At 35.0% G+C, this 17,801-nt stretch overlaps 1 protein-coding gene and 1 long non-coding RNA gene across 4 annotated transcripts in view; one reads left to right on the top strand and one right to left on the bottom strand.

Moving 5' to 3' along the window:
• The window catches only part of phc2b (polyhomeotic homolog 2b (Drosophila)), a 62,283-nt gene that overhangs the window by 17,603 nt on the left and 26,879 nt on the right, over positions 1-17,801 (top strand). Inside the window, exon 1 of one of the 2 annotated variants that reach the window (XM_059570552.1) lies at positions 14,733-14,871. The exons of the other annotated variant lie outside the window; for it this stretch is intronic. The gene's annotated coding sequence lies outside the window, so the exon portion shown is untranslated. Of the gene's footprint in view, positions 1-14,732; positions 14,872-17,801 lie in introns of those variants that run through there. 2 annotated transcript variants of the gene reach the window in all.
• On the bottom strand, positions 861-8,805 carry LOC132160476 (uncharacterized). 2 transcript variants are annotated; one of them, XR_009438015.1, is made up of 3 exons: positions 8,665-8,805; positions 3,598-3,669; positions 861-941 (listed from the first exon to the last, which is right to left on the bottom strand). It is a non-coding gene; the product is annotated as an uncharacterized LOC132160476 (long non-coding RNA). The 2 variants fall into 2 exon arrangements; XR_009438016.1 differs by lacking the exon at positions 8,665-8,805 and adding an exon at positions 7,805-8,003.

Here is a 17,801-nt window from a genome sequence, read left to right as displayed (position 1 = left end):
TAAGAATTAAAATGTTAATTTAGTCATACGTTTTCGTTGTTCCTTAAATCTGTGCCTGCTTGGATTTCCCTTTGCAGGCAGCATGCAGTGGTGTGTTGGCCTCATTCAGAAATATTGCCCAGTCAATCTGTCAAAGGCAGAACAAGCAGCCATACACCCTTTAGGCAGGGTTTGTGGACTCCTGCACGTAAAGGGCTAGCTAATGTGCTCTTTTGTTGCGCTAATGTGCTTAGACGGCATCTACACTCATTCCATAGTGCGTATCAACTGCACCAACCAGCAACCATGTGCTTCATTCACTACGAGAAGTCTGGTTAAGAGTTAGCAGGGTATTTCTGGGAATTTGAACACTGTATGTTTATCTTCGTGAGTAAGCAACAGTACTCAGTTGTAGGACAACCTTGCCTCGTATTTCATTCTCCTTGTCAAACAACAGGCAGGGCAATCTCAGACTGTTGTCAAAACACAAAACTTGCTCATGAGGGTGATATAACTTCATATTTTAGATAATAAACATGATCTGTGGATCAGCTGACAACTAAATGTTTCCTTACAGATCCGCAGGCCTGGACGGAGAAAGCCATGTGTTTAATATAAATCATCTTGGGGTTGTTTTTATTTTCCACCTCATTCATGCATGTTTGGATACATTTAACATAAATGTTTTTTTTTGTTTTTTTTTACAGTAGACTATTATCTTGGAGGGATCTGAATATCTACACTGTGTTGGGTTTTCAGTAAGTCGCAAGTGGTGAGGGGTTTCATTGACTGAGTTGTGAAAATTGACCTCGGAATACGGAAACTGGACAATAGTAAAGTATGTATCTTACAACATCGAGATACAACAGACAAATAATCATACCTTGCATCTAAGCGGGTGGTTTTCCTTCAGCTGTGCTGGAACACATGTTCTTAGGACCCCCTCAGGCCTGGGTTCAGGTCTTCAAAAGAGGATGTTTTATTATGAAACAAGTGTCAAAAGGCCTTTCTCAGTCCCTCATAATCGGGCTTTTTAGTTTACAATAAAATGTAATGAATTAAGAAATCAAGAAGAAGATGACTTTAAGGGTTACTTAAGGAAAATATATATTTTAATGCTGACTCAATATGAACGTCATCAGGACTGCAGTTGAAAAGAAATGCTACACTATGCAACAGAAATACAAATAATAAAACAGAATAATGCATGTATAACTGTGAAAACGGGTGCTCTTTGTCTGACCTTTTGCCCCCAGTCAATGCTAAAAAAAAAGCCAATACACAGTTTAGCTTGCAATCTAGTGTTACTGGCAAAGAAATGGTTCTGGTAAGTGTTAGAAACAAAGTGCTAAATTTGCACCAGTCACTTCAGAATCAGAAAGAAATAACAAATTTTCATTATTTATTTTGACTTTTGTAAAAAAAAAAAAGAAGAAGAAAAAAAAAGGAATAAAATGTTGACCTTTTTTTTCAAATAATGAAAAAAAAATGTGGCAATCCAACATCAAATAGATGCAAAAGCAACAAAAGTATCATAAAAGTAGTCCATAATACTTAGGCACTATATTCCAAGTCTTCCTATAACTATGCAAGATTTGTGTGAAAAACTGAAATTTAAGAGGGTTTTAACCAAACATCTACATCTATCATCGTTTTTTGTTGTTGTTTGTCTTGTGGCATTTGATATAATTTTAGAATTCAGAAGTCACTAAATGCATTGATCTTTAACGATTATTGTAAGCTTTGATAGTAGTTGTTAAGAGGTCAGAAAATAAGTGGCACTGCCCAGCCCTAAAGACAAGTTCTTTCAAGAATACACACACAAAAGGTTCATTCGTTTGGGAAATCTTACCTTTACTTTGAATCACTTCTAGCTGTAGCATTTAATTGCAATTTGCAAAAAAAAAAAAAAACACTTTAGAGGAGGAGTTAGTGGATATACTGCAGTGCATATAATATAGACATCTATTTTGATACTATTTTTATACGAGCAACAGCTTTATTTAGACCCAAAAACAATGCGTAGCTAAGATCAAAACGTCGTATAGCTGAATTAGCATAACATGCCAGAAAATCTGGGCGGTCAAGGCCACAGAATGACCTATAATCTATATATCTTAGCTGTCCAAACTAATGCCCAGTCCACTGGCATCCTTGGCCTTTATGCACAGGATGGATGAATGGCCTGGTCAGTATGTCTTTGTGTCGTTTGAGTCACTGGGAGTGAATCCAGACACATCCCTGGCCAGCTCATACTTTGTCCTTGCATATGCACGTTCTTACTGGTAATCTAAACTTCACTCTACCTATGACATTTTAGCACCAGGACAGTTGAGGCAAGGGCTTTCATAGCTGTGAAATCTGATACACTGGTTGCAGAACTGACAAGCCTGCTACAACAGCACCAAAATGCCTAATGCCTTCTCTGCCAGTTTCACCCTGCTGAGTCACTGCCCCATTTAGGCCAGCTGGAGAAGGCCCGGCGTGTTTTGTGTTAGTGTAGAATGTGTAATATTGCAAAAAAAAAATCCCTCAAGACATCTCATATCCGCTGTCTGAGAGAATGCAGACAAAGCCATGCTGCATTCTTATATAGCAAAGTTCATTTCGTAGAGCTTAAAAACTCTAAAAGGGCATTTGTCACATGGTCTTGACAGGTGCCCCATTGCCAAAGTTTAATTCTATTGTAAATAATACTCATGTAAAAATATGTATAATCTAAACAGTAACGTAACAGCAGTAGTTCTATATAAAAAAAGGTTTAAGATGTCTGAGAAAATTCTCAAATGCATTCACCCTCGACAGTTCCTATCAATAAACAGTACATTAATCCATAAGGTCAAACAGCCTCCTAAAATGGTTCTGCTGGCTTTATGCCATTATCTATTATTATGTTATCTAATGCCAGCATACCTCAAATTCAACCAATCACAAACTGACTGCAAAATAAATGTTGTTGTTGTACTTTGAGAAACATAGCAGTATGTTAAATATTAATACTAGTAGGATTTGATTTTAAAAGTCCCTATGTGAAGTTTTTCACTTTGTAAACAACGACCATAATTTATCTATTAGGTCAATATTGTGCAAATACTAAACAATGACATAACTGTAAAAGTGCTTTGCTCTGCATTCAAAGGATTTTTAACGGTTTAGTGAAATCCTTACACAGTTGCCAGATCTTCTCTGATTCAGAATGAATGTGGTGAAGTCCAAATAGGTGGTGCACTTTTAGTACGGTCGTTCGTAACTACCTTGTTCTGAGCCACCATAATAGACTCAGGATTGCCTGGTATCACTAAAAAGTTGTCTGAGTGTTTTACTGCCATAGTATTTCCTTGATTCAATTAAAGACACGCAAGATAACTCAATAAGGCAGGCTTCTGCTAACAATGACTCATCTTCTAAATTGATATCAGCTGGAAATGCCTGGCTGATGCAATGGGGACTTTAGTAGCTGTACAGATGTGAAGTGTAATTGTATAACCCCTGAACTATAAATGACTACATTGCTTATTTACTCAATCCACTTTGAGCAGTGTCAGCATCAGACGGCACACCAGTATAATGCACAGGTTTATCAGTTCACTGGGGTGCAAAGTTTTGTTGACAAGTTACTTGGTTGCAGTGAGCACTTCTGAGGGAGAATGACACTTCAGTGAAGTCTGCAAGGTTCCTTTAAACAAATCTCTGAAAGATGAGAGTTAGGAGCAAGTAAACAAGATATCCTCAAGCACAACTCTATATGACCCTGGACCACAAAATCAGTCTTAAGTCTCTGGGGTATATTTTTTGCAATAGCCCAAAAAACATTGTATGGATCAAAATTACACATTTTTCTTTTATGCCAAAAATCATTAGTATATCAAGATCATGTTCCATGAAGATATTTTGGAAATTTTCTACCGTAAATGTATCAAAACGTAATTTTTATTAGTAATATGCATTGATAAGAACTTCATTTGGACAACTTTAAAGGTGATTTTCTCAGTATTTAGATTTTCAAATAGTTGTATCTCGGCCAAATATTGTCCTATCCTAACAGACCATACTTCAACAAAAAACGTATTTATTCAGCTTTCAGATGATGTATAAATCTCAGTTTTGAAATATGTACACTTAAGACTGGTTTTGTGGTCCAGGGTCACATATATTCTGCTTTGTTTTGTCCACAGACAGAGAAATATGTGAACAATTTAATAAACTGCGCTTGCCAATACTTTCTTTCTCAGTGCTGCCATCTGTTTATCTCTCTCTCTCTATAAAATGTTACGTATAAGAGTTTTTTTTTTTTTTTTAATGGACAAAAGCACTCATGCAGGTTTGGAATGATATAAACAAAACAAAACATAAATTTCTGGGTGAACAATTCCTTTAAATAGGTTAAATGTATTATTTTTTTATAATAAATAATAATAATAATAATAAAAACACTCCTAACTGCATATCAGCAGCTGACACCCGTCACTACAGACGTACAGTAACCCATGAGGATTACTTTTTGTGTCAGTGTAAACAGGAGCCTATAGCGACTGCAACTATGGAGGAAATACTTAACTGGTACATGCCTGGAGCAAACAGGGCCTGAATTGTAAATGATCGTCCAGGGTGGCTGATAGAAAGAAGCTTGGAAGGTGACCATGGGTTACTATATCAACTGCCTGGCGTATAATACTGGATATTGTGTTTAGAAATGTGAATTACTAAGGTCATTTAGGAGCTCAGCTGTGATAAGTGTACTAGCATTCATACATCGATTGCTACTGTTGTTTATTAAAGAGCTTGTCCAGTAGGGATCTTTGTGAGACCTCAATTCCACAGATTCTTGATTATAATCCACAAATCTTCATGTGCAGATGGGTAATCCAATGACTTTCAATCCCTTGGGACCTGGGGCCCCACTTTGATTGATTGAGAGGGGTTTACAGGCAACATTTAATCTCATAGTAACTAAAAAGGGGCATTAGAAAGGGGACAGTCAGAAATAAACAGGTCTATTGTAAACATGCAACCCTTTTATAGATTTTCCCAGGGTTCCTTTGCTACGTGCAGCCATTTTTTGGGGGGTAATGTGCCATTTTTCTTGGCTCCAACTTAAATATAAAGGATTCTGTAATACAAGCTTTCTTCAATCGGTTCATCTCCATGGAGCATCATCGGGTTCTCTGTGGATTCCTTTAGACTTTCTGGTAAAACTATAAAAAGGTAGTGCCTGGTAAGGGTTGGATACAGAAAGTTGTAACTCATTCTTGGCTGGGCCACTAAAGATCCATCCTACCTGACATTAAGTAGGTACATGCTGCCCTTCTGAAAAAGTAGCCCTGGTTACAACATTTTCTATTGGCTGATGCAATTGTAAAGAGTTTTTAAAGCATTTGACTGTAGAGAGGTGAGAATATACAGACACTACCATACACAACGTTGCACACAAATGATCTTTAAAAAAGATTTAATCTAATAAATTCCAACTTTATTTAATTACTGTAAATTAGATTTTTAAAGTGAATTTATATATTATATAAATATTTAAATGTCAAAATACATTTATTCCTTTGTTTATTCAATGGTTAATTATTGCTAGGCCCTATTCCCTGCTTTGAAATGTGGAACAGCACAGTCTGTCTCAACAGGCCTATACATTTTACCTACACTGAAGAATGCCATTATATGCCTGTTAGCTTTGACAGGAATTTATAGACCGAAAAATGTATGAAAGTTATTGCAATGCATAATAAAATATTAAACCAAGAGACATTCATCCAACAAAAAAAAAAAAGTATCACAAACCTTTCAAAACAAGAAGGTTTTACAGCTGGAAAGTTTGGGGTAAATAAATACCTTTTTTGAAAGAAAGGATACATTCAATTGTTTACACGTTTACAATGATGCCAAAAATTTAGGCCTACATTTGCTGTTTTGAACTTTCTATTCATCGAAGAATCCAAAAACATGCATCACAATATCCACAAAAATATTATGCAGCACAAATGGTTTCATGAGCACCAAATCCGCATATTGGAATGATTTCTGAAGATCACGTGACACTAAAGACTAGAAAAATAACAATAATAACAATAAATAAAAAAATGTGGAATTAAGTACATATATATCAAAACCGCTATTTTACATTTCAACAATATTTTACAACATTATTATTTTAGAGTATTTTGTCCAAAAATCCTAGCATCGCTGAACATTTCTTTCAAAAACATAAAAAATACTTTACAGACCCCAAACTTTTGAATCATAGTGCACTTTTCAAAAAGATGATCATCTTTTTGGCACCACTGAACATCTTTATTTATTTTTTTTATAAAACTGAAGAAGCAAAACTGATAAGGAAATAGTGAGCGACCACTGAACCTAGTCATGTTTCATCCGCTCTGGCATTCATTATGTCCCATTAATCATCTGCCACTCCAGCTTTCCCCTGCAACTGGGCACAGTAGAAAAACAGGCTGTCAGCCAGAGTTAAGCCAGCAGAGCATCAGCGTACAGTCCTCCCTCAGTCGAAAGAACACTTTGTAGTCCAAACAACCTGGTTTACTTAAAAGCATGCAGACAGACTAAACAAATGTAAAAAATAGTTGCATTTTCCATTCAGTTGATTGAATATTTGAATTCCACATATCTGTTTGTGTAGAGTCTATATGTTTTCTCCAGGTGTTAAGCATAATTCAAAATGTTTGTCAATGTCGCTAATAAACCAGAATTTTCATCAGATCAGTTTGACAAGAGGAAAATCCACAACTCCATCCCTTTAGACAAGCACAGGACGAATGAGAGCATTTATAAGCTTTCATTACAAACATATTAACATTCCACTAGTAAACAGAATATTTTTGTGACGTGTTTTGAAAGCATGTGGATATACCAGAAAATATAGGTCAGGTTTATTACTGCAAAGTAGTCAAGTGATTATATAGGAAGTAACATACTTTATCATTTGAGTCATTAAGTGTCACCGTCTCTCCGTGTGGGAAGTTAGTCTTTCATTAGAACTGGGTTTAAAATACATCTGTTTGTGTTTGCAGTCTGGATCAGACTGGTTTATAAGCACATGATGCTGAGGTGTAACACTTGTGTGCCACCTATCACATCTCTTTTTCTTTTTTTTCTCCTTCTATTACGACCCACAGTGATCCTACTATCTCACCATCAAACACTCCTATTCAGCCTTTCAGTCTGAAATCTTCTCTCATGATGGCCCCCTCCATGGACCATGACAGATTTAGGATTCTACTTAGAATAAAACGTGCATCTAATTTTAAGATTACATTATCCTGAATGTATAAAGATCTTTAAGATTTTCACAATTTGTAATCCCATGTAATCCCTTTTTTTGTTTTTTTACTATATACCATTTTTTATCTTTTAATTGATATAAGGTCTTGAAAACTGCAAATACAACCAAAATAAATTACAAAAAAATATAATAAAAGTGGATCTGCATGTGGACGCATTTGATAATATGCATCACATAATATGTTTTTTATTCATTCACATTGCATGTTCAATATTTATAGATTGATCAAAATGCAACATTTAAAACAGTCGTAGATTTTTATTTTGCATGTGCAATAATTATAAAAGAATTAACAAAGTGCATTTTTATTAAAAATATATATTTTAATTAATAAACATTATAAAATATTGACCAAACTGCTGACTGATTTTATCATTCTAATTTAATTTCATTCATAAAAATTACATTTGAAATAGCTATAAACATACTTTTTTATATAAAATAAAAAAATACAAAAAAAATACAAAAATAAATGACACCTCCAATCATACAACTAGTTTTCGAAGCAATCAGACTTACTCTATTCGCCTTGGGAAGTCAAGCACAATTCACATTTTCTTCATAAAGAATAATAAAAAAAAATATTGCTATTATTATTTTTAGTTTTGTTTTTGGTTTACTTCCATTACTGGTCCCTCTCTTTCTTTCACAGTTCTCATTAATTTGAAAAACTCTCTGCCTCTTTTATACTCTATCACACACACACTCACAAACACTCTTTCTTTCTACCTAAACCTAATTCCCATTACTGGGGAAGCGAATACTCTCACTGACACATACACACCCTGAAAACCAACCCGGTAGATGTGTGCGTGTCTGCGAGCATGCACGTCTGCCATCTGACGGCACGTCCCACCTCTGCCATCTCACATCTATTTGTTTAAACAGGAATTTGAATGAAACAGCAGCTCAGCTTCTGAAGTGTTAACCACAACCTGTTATAACTGTTAATCCTGCTTTATAGAGCCATGGAAAAATGTAATGACCTCGTAGCATCAGCCCAGCTTCAGTCAAAATCAGCGGAATGGAAACAGTGACGTTTTCATGGTAGCATCACATACTGTATCGTTCTGCTTTCTTAAAAACTTTTGTCATTGGAATAGTCAGCAGTTCTAAGCTACACTACGGCTTTAGTTTCTGAACAAATTAAGATTTACTGAATATACAAGAGCAATAAATAAAACCTTCTGCAAGTCAAGGTTCTGCATTTAATTTTACATGTGTGGCTTTCACATGCACATACATGTCTATTTCAGTTGCTTTGTTTTCATTGAAATTGCAGATTCAGTACTGTAGTGTACAGTCAAAACATTGCTTTAGAGAATGAATTAAAAGAATAAATTCAACCAATAATGACAATTCTGTCATAAATTACTCACCCTCATGTCATTCCAGACCTGTATGACTGATAGGAGAAGAGACTCTGAAGATGGTGCTGGTTGCTCTTTTCCATGGAATTCTTATAAAATAAAATAAAAAGGACACAATTTTTTTTTAAAGAGTCACAAAAGCATTCAATACAACTTCATTTGAGAGCATTCATTTCTTAATTAACTAAATGCTTAATTAAACTTTCTTGACAAAAGTAAATAAATAAAATAACCATATCAATAAATAATATGAATAAATAAATAATTTGCCAATGTACGATTACAGCAGCAAATAAAAGATGTGAAAAGCTATTCAGAGAAAGTATGGCTACAAAAAGCAAAAACAATGTTTTTTTTTTATTAATATTTTTATTTTATTTTTGTATTTGTATTTTTTATCACTATATAATTCAATAATTTCATAAATAGATTTAGTGATTTATTATGTTCATATTTTGATATTCAAATTAAGTAAAAGTAATATCTTTAATAATCTCATATTATTTGCAAAATGGATGCACAACCATAATTCATTATTGTACACAAAGGTTGTCTAAGAACACAGTCACACTTCTGTAAGTGAAAATGAGAACTCAGGATGTAGAAATGCAAAACTTATAACCATCACGGGGGAAATGTGCTGCATAGTGTGTAATACAGTCTGTGTTAGATGGCACGGGCACTAACCGGCTGATACTGGTTCAAATGCAGAATAACCTCACAAATACATTCACTAGAAAGGGGAGAATTGGGTTGCCCTTTCAAGCACACAAACACACATCCAAAAACAAAATCAAAGCTCACTGAATGTCTGCAAGACTTCACATTCAGAAGCAAAGAGACTGAATAAAAAGCATTCAGCGAGTGTTAGTACTTGCTTACTGATCCTTGCAGAAGCTTAGAGAGCATGCCGTGAATGCTTTAATACTTTTGTTAATTACCACTGTAACTGTGGAAACTGCATAGCCAGAAAAAACGCAGCTTAATATTAGCTCATCATTGGCCAGTTCACATTACATCATTTTAATCTCACTCTTTGTTAACACACTGTTCTTTTTTTATTTAGTGGGTAAAATGTTGCAATCTGTAGTGTGGACTGACTGGCTCCACAGGTACAATGGGATCTTTTTCCCTCTCCTATGCCATGTACTTTATTTATTCTATATATGATGAATGAATGAATATGAATAATATTCTATATACTATATATTTATTTAGCAATTTATTTAGAGTTTAAAAGTCAGGAAATCTTTTACTAAGAGTCACATAACAATATTAAATCAGTTAACAAAAATGAAAAATGTTAAAACATTGAAATAAACATTCAAATAAAGCATTACTCTGAAAATACTTCAAATAAACGGCAGGGTCTCATTGTAAAAAAAAAACATCTGCTATAGGGGTCAACACAAAAGGTCAGAATGTGGTTCAATGATCAATAATTTTCCTAGGCAAAAATTATTTAAATATTCATTCGATTTCCTGCGTTTATGAATAATACATCAATTTAATATAGTATATTAACTATTATTCTCAGATCTAGGAACTTTAGTTTAATAAAAGATAAGATAATATTATTTTGGTCACTTTGTGTGAATACTTTTGGTCAGCCTACAATTGAAATAAACTCACTGTGCCATTAAGGCAGGCACATCCATCTCTCAGATCCGATCATCCATGTGAACACCAAATCCCACCTGGAAACAGTCCTTCTAAATCACCATGCAAAGAATCAAACAAGCTCTTTGAAGAACATACATGGCCATTCAAGCTACAGGGAAAAGGGAACAGTCTTCTCACGTCAGACTAAATATCCTGACTGCAAAGGTCACAAGTCAGTCACGTAACTAGACAAATAAACAAGTAACAATGAGTGAGGAATACTGACTACTATTATGTAAATATACAACCTCAGTGAATAATCTGAATCAAAGCACCATCCACACTTCCTTTGAGAGAGACTCCCTTGCAATTCTGAGAGAAAGGAAGAGAAAAAAAAAATGAAATGTAATAATGTGTTCAAATTTTTACTGTAATTATATTTTTACATAGATGACTGGAACTAACTGTATATGTGTGTGACTTAACCACTTCCTACTGACTGAGATTAACCCTTTAGAGGACACACACACACACACACATATTATCTTATCTTATCTTATATTAATTATATTATATTATATTATATTATATTATATTATATTATATTATATTATATTATATTATATTATATTATATTATATTATATTATATTATATTATATTATATTATATTAAATTAGATCATATTATATATAAGTAGTCAACATTTGAAGTTAATCAAAACCTTTAATCAAAATTGTCCTACAACCTAAAACTAAAACAAAATGAACTTGATTAACTTTTTTGATCCACTTGAAATGCCGACTACTGTATATACACGCGCACACAAATATATATATATATCATATGATCTTAGTCGGCAGAAAAAGGTTGAGCCACTGATTTTAGATGAAAATAAGGGGAGCGTTTCTTTCAATTTGTGGTTAAATGTGATGTTTTAAAGTGTTAAAGTTACTGTTTCAAAGTGCATCTAGACGGAAACACATACACACAGATTGTCTTATTTTTTTGCTGTTTTCATTTATGTTCAACTAATGTTTGATTGTTTTACATTATTGTATAAACACTATACACTATCCTATCTAAAACTGCTATTGCTAAAAAGCTTTAACAGAGATTTTTTTTATTTTATTCACAGCAACTTACAAAAGATCAAAAGTTAGAGTGTAATTTTTTCAGGCAATATTCAATAGCTTTTTTTTGTAAAATAGATGGTCGAGATACAAACAGATTCAAAATTAAACTCGACCTGAGAAATGTTCACTGAAGTAACTATGCACCACTATTATATCCGTTTCCACTGCACAAAAATGCTCACAGTTGATTAGATATTTTAGTTACTGTATGAAGTCTTGGTTGTGCATAAGAACTGAAAAGGACCCATGCAAGCCCCCTTGTGGAAGAATGAGTTTTTTGTTCTTTTTTTTAAACAATGCCTTATTCTGCTGAACAGAATAAGGCATGTTGGGACAAATCTTTTGTTAGGATAAAAGATTCAGATCTTCAGATTCCTACAACCTCGTGAGCCAGCGGCCTTCTGAGACTTGTCTGTTCATTTCTGACCCATGTCCTCACTAACCTCACATCTTTCCTCTGTTGTACATCTGGTATTTCACACTAGACCATTAGAGGGCACAGTGATGCCACAACCATCCCACAATGCCACAGACGGCAGAGGGAGGAGCTTAGTATGCACTACCAGACTAGAACCTGCCACATTAATGCAATGATGGATTACAGTTTTACAGAAAACACATGCAATATAAATAATGGCACCTGTCAGAGACCTGTCACGTCCAAGAATGGGAGACAACATCATTTATCAATTAAAAAATGTATTTTAAAATGAAAAACCAATGGTGTCCTCTACTATATGTAATATGGATCAAGTGAATCAGGTTAGTGGATTGTAAAAATGTTGGTTGGGATGAATGACCAGTCCAGACAGCAAAGCACAGTGGTTAAATTCACAAAGAGGGATGACAGGTGGATACTAAACCACACTAAATTAATTACATAACTCGTCTGCCACGAATGCATTCAATCCGACTGCAATCAGCATTTGTACTTGATGAGGTCAATGGGAAAATAAAGAAAAACTTTTACAATTACCACAAAAAATTTCATGGCAAATACTACTATTTTTCTGCCATCCTTGGTTAAAAAATAAAAAAGATATATGTATAAGTGTATTTATTTTTCAACTATTACAATATTTATAATCATTATACTGTAGAAAAGCAGGCATATCAATATTCCAGCTTTCCAATTTATACCAACTTTCTTATGAAAATAGCTCAAAATTTCTAACTAATTATGACCACTAGATGGCAGCCATAACATATTTTAAGTGTTTTCTTACACTGACCTATGTACTTTTGATATCACACCATCCACACAAGACTCCATCCTTAATCAACATACAGAAAAACGATACGAATTTAAATTAGCCGACAGTATGGAAAAGCTTTATGCTAAATAAATCGGTCTTTCTTTCAAGATTAGGAATGGCAGAACACTTTTGCTAGCTGTGATCTCATTTAATGGTGCATTCTCGCTTTGCTTTGAGTTCAAATGAGGTGATAACATACCAAGCAAATAATATACCCCCGCTTGCAAAGGTTTGACCAAACAGTATAAAAATAGCTACTTACTAATTTGATTAACAAATTAAACTGTAGTTCTCTTCAATTAAAATCCTATTGTGTTCCACACACGATCATGACCGCGGAAAATACTCAGGGGACATCAAAGGAACCATTGCAGGTATTTCTCAGTGCTACAACAGGACATCAGCAGCACAGAGGAACTCCACATAAATATTTCATCTTCTCGCCCATGAATTATGCATATTCTATTACACGCCCACATAATATGATGCTCGTGTCAATTTGGAGGTCCATTGCTCTACAGGGTGACGGCTATGAAATCCACCTCTCAGGTGAAATGTGATATACCGCCGGATGCCTCTGCTTCTCTGCTGTGGGGCTTATGGGAATTACTGTTTTACTGGAAAACAGGTTAAGGCGGTGGGTCACTGTGTCTGGAAGCAGAGTATCAGGGGAGCTGTTGGGGACTAGATAATTAAGTGCTGGTCAAATCAGATAAGTCATATTGCAGATTAATTATTTAAGAATAATCCTTATGATGCATACAGAGATTTATGAATATCAGACATCTTATGCTAGATAGGGAGCTGTGTGAAATTAAAATAAAGTGTAAAATATGGTTTGTACATAGCAATCATATTGCTGATTTATAATAATGATTTCCAAGAGCATGATAAAAAGACAAGGCATGTAATACACAAACTCTACTCATTAGCTACAATCAATTTAATTTAATTTTATGTGAAATAAATTGCTATTTTGGATCCATCTGCTCTGCCTTATTATAAATCATAAGTGTTGAAAAATACACAAGATTTAAAAATGTTCTTAAGAACATATAAGCAGTGCTTGCTGGTCTAAAACTCAACACCTTAAAGTATAACACTAGGGTAGCTGTTGCTACGGTGTTCATATCAGGGTACATAAATGTACTGTATTTTTTGGTAATAAAATATTGCAGCCTTGCATTTAAAAATACATGGACATGCTAGATATTTTCCAGTGGCTTCCACCTCCCCCCATGATGAGGAACAAACACATGACCACTGACATTAAGGCCAATCACCCTCTGGACCAATCAAGACACTCGGAATTAGCCTTGCAACCAATCAGCTTAACCCCAGGGCCCTGAGGACTGTGTTTTACTGTGATCTCGGTGATCCATTATTTGAATATATTTGCATATATTGCAACCCCATTGCCTACACAGAAGCCAGCGGGCCATGGGATGTTAGCATTGTCTTTATAAAAAAAAAACTGAGATAGAGATTGAAGAAAATTACTTAAAATGATACAATATCAAACATGGGATAAATTCAAACAATTTTATGCGTCATTATTTTATTATTTGGCAACCCTTTAAAACAAGGTTCAATTAGTTAATATTAGGAAATGCATTGCGAACAAAGAACAGCTATTTTTACAGTAATTATTAATCTTCTAAATAAATAATTATTGTTATGCATTATGTTCATTCGTAATACACTAGCGTAGGTTAATTAACATAACTCCAAATGTTTATCTATTAGTATTTACAAAATTAACATTAACCAAGATTAATAAATCCTTAAAATGTAACCAAACAGGTCACAGGTCAAACAATTAATGTGTAAACAGATCATTATTGAAGGCATCATTCATACACTTCTCGCTTCTGTCAGTAAACTTTTCAACATGCATTTCAAGCGAGCCGCCATGAAATCCTAAAGAGGCATTAAAGCCCTTTGTGTTGCCATGGTGCTGGTAGACTGAGAGAACAAGAAGCAGGGGAGGGATTTAGGAAGAAGGGGGAGGGTCATGAAAGCATAACGTCCAGTGATTGGCTGAAGCCGTGTCACATGTGACTTTTGGAATGCTAATGCCCAGATTCACCCCCTACTTTCTCTCTCTCTGCTCTGCGGTAAAGCTTACAGCACAAACACAACCCAGAAATGGTGTAGGATAGCAGGAAAGCAGGACGTAATCCAATTCTAGGAAGAAAAGGAAAGGCAAAACCAAAGCGTAAGGTAGGGATTATTTATATGCATGTTGTGAAATTCCTTCTTTCTGGTGGTTCTTAAACAAGGCGGAAGGATTTAGGCAGAGGGAATGTGTTTGTTTTCTTAATGCATGCTTCCAGACCGGTTTCAAAGCCAGCCAGCCCAGATCTGACAGCTCGAGGGACGTCAATGTGGATGTGAGGGCACTGGCCTGCCGGCTGGCAAACCTGTACAGACAAAACACACTTTTAATAAGACAGCAATCCTATTTTGTAACACAAAACCTGCCATTCTTGTGTATAGTGATAAGCGTGAATGCATAACACATTACTTACCTTAGATTAACTCCAAATGTTAAGGATGGAAGGAATATTATCAGCCTTTTCAAAAGCATAAAGAACTGGTTTCAAATCAGTCTATCTGAAGGATATTTCTTTAAAAGGTCAGTTTTCATCACGCCAAGTACAGTATGTATGTGAATCTGAAAGAGTGGAGTCTGGGGTCAGGGCCGGGTCATTGTGCCCTTGGCATTCCATGTGACCCACATTAGGCCAGATTATATAGAATGGATAGCATGTGAATGAGTGCGCCAGACCACAGTGCAATTGGATGATTGTGTGCATGTGCATGTGCATGTGTGTGTACGTTTAAACTTCTCTTCTTTTTAGTACTTCCAAGTTGGTGATTCAGCCAAATAACAACACAGCTGGATTAGAACGAGAAGCGCAAAGCACTCCAAACCAGATCCTGTGACCAAAAAAAAAAAAACTTCTGCATCATATTAAATCCATAATGTTCTTATCTGCAGATTCCCAAACATGCAAAACTCCATTCCGCCTCATGGAATTAGAATGGTGCTACTTGGTTCAGGTTGTTTGCCTTTATAATAAACACGCTTTCCTTATTTTGATTACTTTGTTGAGAATTTATGGTAGGTGGGTTTGGGCCTTTTTGTTGTCGCAGTACATGAACAAGTTTCACATGGTGCAAAGCATCTGCCTCGGCATTTCCATCAATCTCTGATGGGACAGTTTTATTTAAGGTTTAATTAGTGACTAATTGAGACTAAACTCAGTGAGCAAGATTATAAAATCACGCATATAGATTCAAAGCAACAAATCTCACAAATGAGATTGAAAATACAACATCTTTTAATAGGCTAATATGTGATTGGAGGCATCTCATGACTATAAATCAATTAACCGTAGACAAAGACAGTAAATTACTCAGTGCACCTTTAATTTAAATGCTGGTGTGTTTATTAAGGTGATGAATAAACAAAACTAGGCTAGCCATATGAAAGAATAAACAAAACATCATTACACTGTTTTTACAATCATAATAAGGTTTGCAGCTCCTGAGGACAGGGTTGTTTACGTTCTGACTGGTTGTTGTAAAGTGAATAAAATCATTGTCTAAAATGATAAAATTACTCTTACAGATTCAAACCAATGAATTTAAACTAGCTATATATTTTCAGAAGGAAATGTGAGAGCTGATTTGCCATGCAAAACTCACCACTTTGTTGCTAGCGTGTTCTGGACTTTCACTAGGTGCATTTATACTAGTTTTGCGATATTCTATGATATTCTAGTCATTACATATGGCTAGAGTCCCTCTTTTAATGATTTTTCCACCCACTTTTTTTTATCTGACAGATGTAAATCGTTAGTCTGACTGTTTAGAAAATAAATAGCAAACCCATGACACATGATTTGACGTATCATTCACGTCCATAACACAACTAATAGGAGCAATAATAGCTATGCTTGTCTTAGAAAATACAGTGGAAGAATCTCTCTGTCTGCCCATCCACCCATACTTTAATACAAAAGCTTTTTCTCAAGCTGTCTGTTAAAGTGCTTTTTTATTAAATAAACCATCTTACCTCCCTCCTCTGTGCAGTGACCCAGAATTCTTGTGAGTGGGACTGAAGGTTAATTGCACCGGGAGCCTGATTGTGTGCGCTTACTCTAACGTGCCGATTACTTGAAGGAATTAGAGTTTCGAGTGTCTCAGTTTTAACCCAGAGTCAAAGACGGATCCCTCGGTGTGCATATAAACATGCGTTTACCCGGCTTAAATAATGGGTTTGCGCAGTCCATGCTGTCCCCCCAGATATGATCGCCTAGCTTAATTAAAGAAGTCCAAATGTAACTTATGTGCTCTTGGATTCACTGACAAGTCTAAGTGTCCACATGATGTCCAGTGTGTGCTGCGTCACTGACAGTGCAGTGCTGATGTCTACATTCTCCAGGATAGCCATAGAGTCTTCTGCTTTGTAGCACTGTGACACTGAAGACAACAAATGGGCTGATTTTTCAAACACTTGCCCAAAATCTTTAAAAAAAAAAAAGTGCTCAGTTTTTCCATAAACTACTTTTTTGGCAGGACATTTTGAATTCAAATGTATTAATATTGGCATCTAAAGTAGGACCTTTAAAAAAAGACTGCCTGGAGCAACATTTCTTTATTTTTATAACTAAAAGAGCAATTTCTCACCACTGAAACATGCACATACCTGCAACATCAGGCAAAAATGTTCATTTACTGTAGAAAGCCATGGCACAAATGTGCTATTTGCATGCACTGTAATTCATTTACCACAAAGTGTCCAATAACAGGGGGGTAACTAAGATAAAGTTAGTAGTATTTGGCTGCTCATATCATCATCTGATGTTGGTTCTCATGAGACTGAAAAATACAGTAACTTTAAATAGGCTAATATGACTGGAATTTTCCTCTAATGACAGTATATATTATTTTAAACAAATAATGTTATGAAAAATTTTGTGAAAATTACTCAAGTGTGTCTATAATTTCAATTTTTAAAAAATGGCCAAAACTATGCGGGCTATATAAAAAAAATAAATCAATGAATGCCTAAGAATCAATGCCAACATCATTATTCTTTTTTTTTTTTGGTTCCAAAGGTGCTCATTACTGACATTCATATC

This window comes from Carassius carassius, chromosome 17, assembly GCF_963082965.1.
Source record: "Carassius carassius chromosome 17, fCarCar2.1, whole genome shotgun sequence".
Taxonomy (NCBI): Eukaryota; Metazoa; Chordata; class Actinopteri; order Cypriniformes; family Cyprinidae; genus Carassius; species Carassius carassius.
The sequence above is the reverse complement of the archived record's forward strand: the minus strand, read 5'-3'. Positions and strand labels throughout refer to the sequence as shown.